The sequence below is a fragment of the Columba livia genome, chromosome 28 (assembly GCF_036013475.1).
Source record: "Columba livia isolate bColLiv1 breed racing homer chromosome 28, bColLiv1.pat.W.v2, whole genome shotgun sequence".
NCBI classification, from domain to species: Eukaryota; Metazoa; Chordata; class Aves; order Columbiformes; family Columbidae; genus Columba; species Columba livia.
This window is the reverse complement of record NC_088629.1, coordinates 461,521-474,009: the sequence shown is the minus strand read 5'-3', so window position 1 is coordinate 474,009 and position 12,489 is coordinate 461,521.

The following is a 12,489-nucleotide window of genomic DNA, read 5'->3' as shown; positions in this document are numbered from 1 at the left end:
TTTACAGCAGCTGAGTATGTGCATCTCAGCTGAAAATAAAGGAGGCTCATGGCTATCTGAGCCTGCAGAGAAATGACAGGAGGCTGCAACATTAGGAACAGGAGGGGCACTGAGCAGTGTCATAAAGTAAGAGACATTGCTCAAAATGAGGCAGTTTTCACTGTGACTTTGTAGGAAATGGGTGCATAGTTTCATCTAGTGTCCCTCTGAGTCAAAACCCACTGCTGCTCCTAGGGCTGGACGTGCACGTCGGAGCTGCCCAAAGCCACGCGGGACAGGTCCATAGGCAGCTGGGAGAAGCGGGACTTGGGAAAGGAAGAGGAAACAAAATCTACTGTGATTAATCACTGAGTAGAAATTTGGAGGCCTGGGGCAGCAGAAGAAAGTGAACATCTATACTTCAAGACAAAGCCACTCCTGTGGACTGAAGTACTTAGTGACTCAGCACCCAACTGCAGAGAAGTGTAAAATGAGCAAGAAAAAGTGTTTTTAATGTAGCTGCCAAGGGTCACATGAAAATGAGCCACCTTTCCGCAATCGCAGCAGCTCGAATGTCGGTGAGTAATTAATTGCTCTCTGTGTCGTTTTCAACTTTTCCTTTTTGGCAGGTTGTTCCTCTGCAATGACAATTTTCTCTGTAACCTGTAAATAACTAATTCCAATTACTTACACACCAACTGGTTATTTAGTAGGTGTTTGCGGTGCCCGGTTCATCCAGCCCGTTCCCCATCCCTGCCCTGGAATGGGTGAATCATGCCAGGGAAGCCTCGTCTCATTTTACGCTGCAGAAATTCGTTAAATGAAGGTGTTTCAAGGCACGTTCCAAACCTTGCAGGATTTGCTTTGTTTTCTTTCCAAAGGGAGCAGCGGTTTTTGAAGATTGTGTCTGCAGTAGAAGCAGAAACGTGCGGGCCAGGCCCGCGGCTGTAGCTCTGCACCCCTCTGTATGTGCTGAGCTCAGTGCAGGGGTTTGGTTAGAACAGGGACTAACCTGACGTGCTCCTTGCAGGAGCCAAAAGGAAACAGCTGCACCCCGTGGGTATGGCACAATGCTGGGAAGTCTGGTGTGATCTCTTTGGCTCCCTGGTGTGGTGAGAATGGAAGTATTTCTGATTCTTCACATATTCCTTGACCTGCCAGATGACCTGGCTGACCCCGCCAGGTTGTTCCACATGCAGAAAAGGTGAGTTAGTCCATAAGGTCAGAGAAAACAGCATAGCGAGGAGTTCTGTGGAAGGTCTGAGTGTGCTGAGTTTTCCTGTTCTTTGGTTTCTCTTTCCCTTCACTGATTTCTTGTACTTTTTTGCCTGATGTCACCTGCAGAGGGGTCAGGAAAGCAAAGGGTTCAGGGGAAGGGAGCATTTGAGTGGAAGTTTGAGCAAATTTGGCTTCTGTCTCTAGCAGCAAAATGATAGGCACTGAAGTTGCATTTATAATCCTGTTTGGCTCAGTCTTTGAAGTGTAAGAAAATGAAGCCCATAACTCATCAATTTTGGAAAATGTTGCCCATTAGACTAATTTGCTAACTGCTAATGAGAATCACTCCTTTCCTTTCTCTAAAGTGCAGGTGTGCTACAGCTTTCTTCAGGCTAGAGGCGCCGTAATTGCTTGTGGTGAGTTTTGTGTAGATGTGAGTGTTGCACGGATTCTTTAGGGATGTTTTGTGCCTCAGTTGTGGGTCCAAACGCAAGGGCGGCTGCCCCGGTGCTGGACCAGGTGCTTCTGTGACAGTTCTCGGTTCCTCCGTGCTTTGGCCTGGAGTGTCAAACCAGGGCTCCTCCAAACTCCTTCCACCTCCTCAACAGCCTTCCAAAGCTGGGCTGTCATCCGCTTACACCCACTCAAAAAGTGTTTCCGAATCTTTCAAATTCAGTTTCTGCTAAAGACGACATAGTCTCTGAACAATTGTCATCCATCACTTCCAGAACTTTTCGGGGAGTATCTAATGAAAGACCAACCTTCAGTGATGGAACCATGTCCCTAAGGACCTCATCTACACATCTCCTAAACCCCTCTGGGCATGGTGGCTGCACCACTTCCCTGGGCAGCCTGTTCCAATGCTTCACAACCCCTTCAGCAAAAGCTTTTTCCTAATATCCGATCTAAGCCTCCCCTGGCACCGCTTGAGGCCACGTTCTCAATTGTCTTTTCAACTGTCTTCGACCTCATTGTTTTCAAAACAGCATGACAAAACTGTGTGGACCAGCTCGTTGTCTGGTGTAAGCTGGGGGAGTTCCATTCTGCTCGGCCCTTTACATACATATAGATTTTTCATAGCTGAGACATTTTTCCTCTACTAATGCATTTGTTTTCTCCCCAAATGAATGTGGCAATTGTTATGGGCACTGACTGTTGGGGCACTTGGAGAATATGAGGGAATTTGACTGAAGAATCCAGGAAAAAAAGTCTAAAGCAAAAATGTGAATAAAGGAATTGAAAGACAATGTGGGTCTCATGAACTGTGAGATTTATTGTTTCCCACACCCAGATGAGTCTGAAGCAGAAGTGCATGGCATAGAAAGACTCCCAACAGTAATTACACACTAAATAATTAGAAAGGACATTTCCTGAATAATTAGAAAGAATGACACCTTGAATGATAATTAGAGGAACGCTTCATCCAGAGCGGTAGTGAGGCAGAGACACAGGATTTCAACAAGGATGAGACAATCCACTCGAGGGAGGAGCGAGCCGGTGGGTCCGGGTCCCAGGGCTGGATTCTGCTGTTAGTACTTGGGGTACGTTGGTGGCAGCTTGCAGATGTTGGTGGGGTACTGGGTGCAGTAGGGAGCCGGGGGGCAGTAGCTCTGCACGGGGGGGTAATAGGGCTGCACCAGGGGGTAATAGGGCTGCACATAGTTGTACTTCTGCACAGGCTGGCTCTGGACGGTGTAGTTGCAGGAGGCCCCCGAGTCATGGCAGGAGGACCGGGATCCAAGGCAGGAGGACCAGGATCCAAGGCAGGAAGACCGGGATTCACGGCAGGAGGACTCGTAGTCGTGGCAGGACCTGCGGGAGCACATCTTTCTGGAGTGTCAGCAAAGCTGTAGGGAAGAGAGAGACCATCAGGCTCTAGTGGCTGCTATACTGTAATCTCCTGAATTTTCCTTGTCTCTTTTTCTGTAGCACTCTGGGAAAGTTGTTCTTCTTCTGCTTTGTAATACATGGGATATCTCGACCTCAAAAGCAATACTGCCTTGTCTTTTGGGGGATACTCTGCCATGGTACAGCTCTGATGAGAATTTCCCTACCAAAGTGCTGCTGTTGGTCTTTTAAGGTAAAATTTACTTCTAAAACTCTACACTGATTTATCTGAGATGTCTTTCCCTCCATCACCATCTAGTCTGAGAATTAATTCCTTGCTGGGTCCCAAAGACACAGTGTCTTTGAAGATTTGGTCTTCAATCGCTCTGATTTTTCTGTCATCTCATCTGCTGTAGAATCATAGAATGGTTTAGATTGGAAAAGACCTTTAAGATCATCAAGACCAACCATTAACCTAACATTAACCCCTTTTAACATTAACCCCTTTGCTGTGAGCAAACTATGAGCACCCTTTGCGTAGCTTATATGTTCAACAACCCACTCACAAAGAACAAGAAAATTCTAAGACGCAAGTGAGATCTAAATGCAGAAGTTGTCAACTATAAGTCCTTTGTGAGGTCCTGCTGTTCAGCAGTAGATAAATCAACATAATCCAACTTACCTTCTGGATCAGGCAAGAAGAAGAGCACTGAGAGCTGATGCTGAATGAATGAGGAACAGGGGATGGCGAACTTTTATATCTTCCAAAGAGTTACCTGATAAGTTACGCACCTCTTGGCGATGCTGGCAATTAATTAGTCACGTTCATATTTATCTTCTGTGTCTAGTTTTTAGCATTTACAGTTTGACATAGTCAGGAAAAACAATTATGACTTTTTCCTTAGTATGTTAATAGGCAATGGATTTCCCAATCTGCTTTATAAGGGAATTTTGAAGGTAGCTGCATATTTGCATATGAAAAATGAACCTAACCCTAGAGTTATTATGTGATTTGCCATTGAGCAACCAATATTGCATCAACGCACAGTTCAAAATTGTTGACTCTCAATTGCACGCTGCCCCTTGGTCTCTATGGCAGACTCACATTTTGATTGATATGTTTTTGTCATGACACAGGGGACTGTAATTAACAGCCACAGCGCACACGCATGCTCCTTGCAGTGAAGCCGTGTTGGCCAGCTCGAATGCCCCTAACGCTTCAGCACTGGAGGCGACGTTAGAGGGATGTCTCCAATGCCAGATTTTTGTCCCGTTTGTGAGTCCACCAGCCATCAGCTGCTTTTCCCTTGTGCAACAATGTTATTCTGTTTACATTCCTCCTGGAAGAAGAGGATTTCAAACCCTAAACAGGAAGGATTTGTGCTCAGAAACTATCACCCACTGACATTCTGTTTTCAGATCACAAATCGATTTGGGCTCCTGCCTTAATTAAGCAGTTTTGTAATTTTTCACTTGTTCCAGTGTTTCACTATTTACCAAGTTTATCTCACAGTGATGTAGGACTTTACTTTAGGACGATGAAACAGGTAATTGTTCCTTTCCTGTGACTTTTATCCAGGCAGGCGCTCCAGGAACTCCCTGGGAACATCCCGTGGTCAGTCCTGATGCAGTGACAGCAAGAGGGTCAGAGAGTTGCTTACTGAGTTACAAGAAAGCAGATAACCTTACGGGGATGGTGTTCACGCTATTGAGAAGGCCCTTGTGTCAGTTCTCTGTCGTGCAAAGTGCGTTTGTCTCACCCTTTTTGAGACACACTACATAAGCTGTTTAATTTGACCCCGGCTGTTGAGCTCTTTGTGACTCTGGTGCAGAGGAACAGGCGCTGGCAGAGGGAAGTGAGCGATCCTGTTCCAGAACAGATGTCTCAGCCAGATGGGCTGGTGACTGGGCAGATAAGAACAGTCCTAGATTGTAAAAAATAGAGAGACATTTAGCATTTATTTTTAAATGCCTGTAGTTTTCATTGAAAAGGATAATCTGGAGTTCAGTGAGAGAAGGAGGGTTTAGAAGTCCTCTAGGTGCCCATTCGCATTTTTCAGACACCTCGGAATTTTGTGATTCTGGATCAGACTGACAAACGAAGTGTGAGGTGCTGCTGCAGCAGGGAACTGTGATAGATAGTCCTGGGCTAATGGTATGGATGAGCTCCTGTGTGTTGTCCATAAATGTGTTAATCTGCCACAGAAATGTATCTGGAATGGCCGGCTTTTGTTCACTTTGAAATTTCGGGATGTGAGCATTTTGTGGTAAGTTTGAGAAGAAAAGAATGAGGAGCTGTGACTAAGAAATCAGAGGTAAAGATAATTCCTGAGCAAAGAGGTCAAAGAATAAACAAATCATAAACTCTTTCTATTTTTGGAAATGAAATTTTATTGTCTCATTTGCATGTTTCAGAGGCTGACACATCATATGTAACCACTATCAGCAGAAATCATTCTCAGCCTTTTGGAAAGGAACACAAGCTTGGTCTTGCATGCTAAATAAATTAAAACAGATCAGATTTATATTTTGAAGAAAATTCTAATCACATAAGAGGTATTTGAGGATTCACACAGACCAAAAATGGGAAAAGAGAACCAGTGATTCAAGCTTTAGGCATTGAGAGCATCCACGGGAGGAGCGAGCCAGTAGGTCCGGGTCCCGGGGCTGGATCCTGCTGTTAGTACTTGGGGTATGTCGGTGGCAGCTTGCAGATGTTCTTGGTGTACTGGGGGCAGTAGGGAGCTGGGGGGTAATAGGTCTGCACCGGGGGGTAATATGGCTGCACGTAGCTGTACTTCTGCACAGGCTGCCTCTGGATGGCGTAGTGGCAGGTGGACCCCGAGTCATGGCAGGAAGACCGGGATCCATGGCAGGTGGACCCCGAGTCATGGCAGGAGGACCGGGATCTATGGCAGGACAACCAGGATCCAAGGCAGGAAGGCTGGGATTCATGGCAGGAGGTTTCACGGCTGTGGCAAGACCCGCGGGAGCACATCTTTCTGGAGTACCTGCAGAGCTGTAGGGAAGAGAGACCATCACGCTAGTACAGCATCACCAAGGTACATGAGCATACCTGCATTCCACAATTCATTCCAGAATTCCCCATTTTCTTCCTATTTTTTAGTTCTTTAGGGTAAGAAATTTATTTCAATGCTGCCTAGGTACTGGGAGATGATTTCTATCACCCACTGAAAACACGACCTTTTACAGATGCAGTTGGCTTCTTGGAGGAAAACGACTCTCAACACCCATCGCTCCTATGCAGCCCCGGACCCTCCAGTGCCTTCTGCTCAAAAACTTTGAAGCCTCTTTTCCAGAAAGTCCTCTAACTGTCCTCTCTCTGTGTTTTCCAGTCTCTCTGTTATTTGGTTGTTATTCTGCCAAGACTATATCCCGCTTATCATTTGCCTTAATGAAACAGCTCATGTGGGTGACCAAGGTCCAGAGGTAAGGACTGAGTATCATACTCCAACTCTACTAAAGCTTGTAGGAAAGCAGTTTGTTTCCTGAAGAAAAGAGGAATAAAATGACTTGACTTACCTCTTCAGCAACAGGGATGAATGTGTGTAGGAGCAGAGAAGTGAATGAAGGCAACTGGGATGAGAAACCTTTTATACTCTTCCAAAGGGTTATCTGGGACATGAGACATCTTTTGGCCAGTGTAACCTAATTACATATCCCAGCCCATTTCTGTCCGCTGTATTCAGCTTCCGACGTTTTCCCTTTGATGCACTGTTCTTTTAGCATTGTAATTGTCCCTTAGGTTATTAATAGCACTCTAATTCCTCACCTCCCTATGAAAAAGATTGGAAGGTATTTCATGCAATGTGACACCAGTATCGAAGAAACTAATGGATTTGGTCATGGACAACAAGTATCAAGTGGAAGAGATGTCTATAATTCAGAACTGATTCCTCAAGCTGTGCCAGGATGTCACATGGACCAAGAGCTAAACGTGATCACACCTCCATGTGAAATAAAAATGATTACTAATGCTAACTCATGCAGGTTGTGTTTCGGGAAGGAATACTCTAGCTGAATTGCCCAATGGTACCCGATATTCTAGTAAGAGATTCAGCATTGGCACAAAGGTATCCTTCATTGAAAACTTCAACTTGCTTGCCTGGTGCGTCCTGCCAAGGATTTCTTTTATTCTTGTTATAAATGCTGTTTCAGTATAGTTCTGTGCTGCGTTGTCGATGGCAGTGATATCAAACCCCAGAGCAGAATGGTTAAAGGCCAACCTTCCAACCTAAGTCCTGATCACACTCCAGGAGATGTAGCTCTTTTCCCTCCTCCTTTCCTTCATCCTTATTTTGTGTATTCCTAATTTTTCTCGCAGCATTTTAAATAGGAAAATGTCTTTAGTTTTCTTTCTGGACATTTTTACAGTTTAAGTTGTGAGAAGATGGGCCATGTGCCTACTCCAGAGTAAGACCTTGAATTCCACGCTAATATTGAAGATGGTATTTGGACAACTAACCGTGACAGAGCACCAGTATTGCTGCCTGGCTTTCAGTACCAGCCATGGCACCTCTGCAGCTCTTATGGAAACACGTTAGACAGGACTGTAGCTCAAGGAAAACAAACAAAACAGCATAGCGTGGTAAAGGTAGATGCTCCTGAGTCTGGATTTTCCCATGAATCGTGTATGAACTTCAGTCTTCCATTCTGCGTCTCTGTACAGGTTGTGCCCATCTAACCCAGCAATTACATTTTCTGGTCATATAAAAGGCAAGAATGTGTCAACACCAGGCTGGCATTGTGGATTAGACATCAGGCACAAGTGATTTCGGGTGATGCTCCACTGACTCACTGGGATCCCTCAAACAGGTCCATTCACATCGGTGATTCAGTATTACAATGTACAGAATGAACCTGTGAATACTTTTATCATGCTTTTTTTGTCTGTTTCTCACCTGTTCTTCTCCTGCCTCTCTTGAGGCGCTGTCCAGAAAACATCCTCTGCGGGGGTTGCCCTTGCACAGGCGTCTTTGCTGCTGTGGCCTTCGTGGTGGGGGAAGGGGGCCGATTTCCTGCTGAATTTGGGCAACCTGCTCTCCTGCTTCACTTCCCAAGGTGTGTGCTGAGATAACAACACTCCAGCTGGGGACAGATCTGCTGTCTCCATTCCTCAGGCTCTTCCTAAGTCTTTCCTTAAATGAATGACACAACCTGCAGCACTTCAGCTTAGAGCGTAGGTGAGGACTTGGACTGCGTAGAAAGAGTTAAGATAGGAGATTTTATCTCTCCTTCCCTCTAATGCGTTCAGTCAGACTCAAACTTAGGCTGGAGCCTCCAGTCTGGCTTGGTTTCAACCTCCCCTTTGGCACAAGGTGGATTTGGCACTGGTGGGGGGTACATGGGTGTCTGGGGGGAACGATGACCACTGGTAGCACCGTGTGAAACCTCCATGCAAAGTCAGAGCTGTGTGTCTCTGACCCTGGCATTCATCCCTTGTGCTTGCAATCACATACCTTGCATATGGGAATGATGTTCCTTGTTATTTTAATTAAGAGTAATAATAAAACAAGTGCTAATAATAAGCTTCTAGTTAATTTCAAAGATTCAGTGCAAACCCTTTGTTAATTAAATGTCTAGAGCATTACACACAACACTGCTCTCACCCCACAGAGGCACAAATCCTTGCAGCAATCTGGCTCTGTGCTTACGGATACTGGGGGAGAACCTGGGGATGAATCTAGTGCAATGGGAAATGCAGTTGTTGGTTTTTACAGCCACCTTTCCATTTGATATTCCTTTTTTCCTGCATCGATGAGGAAGCTCAGAACTTTCCTGCTGAGACGTTAGCTTGAACCTGGGTAGGAACTGGGAACATCTTTTTCTTTTGCAATCTGTCTCCTGTTTTCCAGACGTGAGCGGTGTCTACAGGACCAGCGTTCGCAATGGGAGTCAACGCTACAGTCCGTAGCCTGACTTAGTCCAAATTTTATTTTGCATCAGCCAGTACTTTGTGCGGGCAATATGGACTTTTTCTGGGATCTTCAAAGAAGACAGAGTTACCTTGCACAAAGTATCTGTCTAATCCCGTATTCTGTATTTAGAGCAGGTCAGAAAGAAGGCTAAGGATGATGTAGTCCTTCCTCTTGTTTCTGGTCATCAGTGATTTTTGGACTTCCTAGGTAGCCTCTGCATTTGTACTCAGCAGCCATGTAAATATTAAAAAAGCTGAATCTCTGCTTTTATCTAATTTGAAATGTTCCTGTGAGGGTCTGAGCCTCAGGGCCAGTTGTTTCAGAGCCGAGGGCTGGGATTAAAGAGAGATGCTGGTGCCACCTTCAGCCCCGGACAGCTTTTCCAAATCCGGAATCTGGCTTTATCTGGCAGATGCACGAGATGTAGGGACTGAAGAGCTGAGATTTGAAATGCAATGGGAAGGGAGGAAGCTGTTTTCAAGCTGGGAAAAGCAGCTCTTGTTAATAAAGGTGGGCTTGGGAATGATGCTAAAGATATGGAGGAGGATAATGGTGGAAAAACACCAGGACACCAAGTTTTGTGAGCTTTATATTTTAATATCACATCTTTGCTACTGGAGACAGAAGCAGGAAATCAATGGATTCAAATAATCTTGTGCGTGAGGAAAATCACATTTCTGCCATGCTAATGCCACTTTGCGTTATCAGGAGCGAGGAGAGGTAATTTGTGCTGGAGGGAAGGGGCAGGGTCTGCCCAAGCTCAGGGCTGCGTCTTGCGGAGGGGAGAGGTGCAGCCCCACGTTGTGCGCTGACTGTCAGCTGGTCCTTGTCCCTTCACTTCTGCTGCTGCGGGGGCCACTGCGCTGGCTGCTTGATCTGCTGCTGCTGGCAAGGTGCGGGAGGCACCGGCACCTGCCCGGGCACGGTGACCACGGGGCCCTGGGGGGGCAGGACCACCACTGGTGTCACGTCCTGCACCGCGGTCACTTCGTGGCAGGTGAGCTCCTCAGAGCCGTGGCAGGAGGAGCCTCCGCGGTGGCAGGAGGAGCTCTCGGTGCTGTGGCAGCCTCTGTCTCCACGGGAGCACATTGTTCGTTTGGTGCAGGGATCCCTGGAAGGAGAGACCTTTGTCGTTAGACACATGAAGTGCAGCGTGCTTTCCCCACTATACTTCGGGTTCAAAATACCTCGACATGTTTATAAGCCTGCTGGGGGTTGGCAGGATTTGCCTGTTTACCCGTCCTGTTTCCTTGGCTTGGGGTTTCATCCCATTGTTCCAGATCAGCACCCACCACCTGCACAACCTCACGAGCCCCCTGGCAGCCCTCATTTCCATTTCTGCTGGGCTGTCTGTGCTGTGCTTCCTCCCTCCTTGCATCCTCCTCATCCTTTCCTCCCTCTGTGCCCTGTGGACTCTTGGCTGGCAATTGCCCAATATCCTGAGGCATTTTCTAAGCGTATCCAGCCCCCTTCTGAGGAGACAAGCCTCTGGAGCTGAAACTTCAGGGAGGCAGAAGGCGCCCAGGATGCGGCCACCTGAGCTGAGAGCAGCTCATGCTACTCCTTCCTCTCATAGCTTAAAGCTGCCTTCTCAGTCCTTTCCCAAATTTCTTCAAGGGCACCTTAATACTTCCAGGTCCTGACATTTTCCAAGGGAAAGGAGTCTGGCTTGCAAGTGCAATTAAAATTCCCACCTTAAACCCAAATTTTCTCATGAAAGATCAGCCTGCCATCTCTTATTCATTCCCACATCCCATTCTTTACTTTTTATTTCCCTGTTTAACCTTTGGAAACGAGGAATCCTAAACACTGAAGTAATCCAAACACATGTACGTGTGATAAGAACAACAGAATTTTCTTAGCATAGGCAATTTTGAGACCAATTTTGACAGTGCAAAACTGCCCCAGGGGCCGAGGCAGAACTTGGCTCTCAACAATCCCAGCACCTGCAGACAGACCCATCTCTGTAAGCTCAGCTCAGAAGACTTTCACAGCGTTGAAATGTTAGCAGTGTAGTCAGAACTTACCTTGGCTGTAAAGGCTCGGAAGAGGGAGCGGAGCTGAGTGGATTGAGATGCTCTCCCATCTGAGAACTTTTATATGGTCCCTAGCTCTCTTCCTGAAAATGCAATAAACCCCTGGGGAAAAATGACCAACATATTTACCAAACAACCACACCTCTAATTACCCACCACCTTCAAAAGCTTATTCAACCCCGTTTCTTTCATTGACTTGTCATACAGTAGATTGTCTTCCTTGTGTTACACAGCTTTAATTGCCACCCTGCCCCACACAGGTTGTAATGCACAAAGAGTGAAAACCGTGTGGGTGGTTTGGCTGTCTCACTGTCATGCCAGAATGAGTTTTATATTGCAAAATAGATGGCAGAGGTGGCGCTTTTTGGGTTTCTCTCCTCCTGAGACCTCTTGCCCAAGGTCTGGTGGGGAGGAGGGGTCATGACTTCTCAGTCACGGTTGCCTCCGACCGCTCTTGGCAGGGCTGGGGTCCTGTACAGTGGACAAGCGCTACCCCGTCAGACCCTCACCATGAAAGGTGGCAAGTTTTTAGGAAGTCCTCATCACACGTCCTTTGAAAGCATCTTTAAAGTTACCTTTTGCTGCATAAGACATCTGCAGGTGCCAGCAGCTTAGCAGCCTGGGGTCCCCTCTTGATCCTTTCTCTCTGACTGTGTCACTTTCCAGAGCAATAAAACCAGGGTAACGAAACCTGTGGCAGAGCCCAAGAGCTACAGCTGGGAAGTGTCTCCAAGCCAGGTACTGATATTGACATAGTTACGACTAGTTTTCGTTGCTGACATTTTTCCTGGCTGATACTGAAAAGCCCTGAACAGAGCAGATCTTCTAAAATTTCTGTTTTTCTACTATTTTGATTCTTTTTCAATAACCTTCAGAGGAAGCAGCCGCTTTCTGCGATGGGAAATGCGCCTAGGGAAGGCACTTGAGCGAACCTTGCGTTCGTGAGTAAGCTGTGAGTAAAGCGATAGCTCAGAGACCACGTGTCCGAGTTCACCGCGCGGCGCCTCCCGGGGGCGGGAGCAGCTGGCGCTGCAAGCCCACGGCACCCGTCTGTCCCTGGCGCAATCCGCTGTGCAACCATCGCTTCGCAACAGCCCCGGTTTCTCCTCTTCCCTCCCATTAGCAACTTGACCATGCAACAAGGTTCACTCTGCGTTTTTATTAATTTTGCATCTTAACTCCCTCTGCCAACACGGGAATCATGAGGTTTTGTTGGGCAGATATCGAACTCTAAAGCAAAGAAGGGTGGCTCCTGCTTGCTATTTCTAAAACAATTATTTTAGTTTCTATCCAGAGGCGCCAGCTGGCGACTTTCATCAAGGAGCCAGGTTCGTGCTTACCGTTCATCCTGCCTGTTTACAAACAGCTGGACCAGGGGGCCATGGCTTTTGCAAGCACCGACATGCTTGTGGATACAAGTCCTGTGTTATCGCAGTTCATCAGCCATGAAGGACGAATCGTTCCTTCCCTGTTGTGCAACAAGCGGGAGG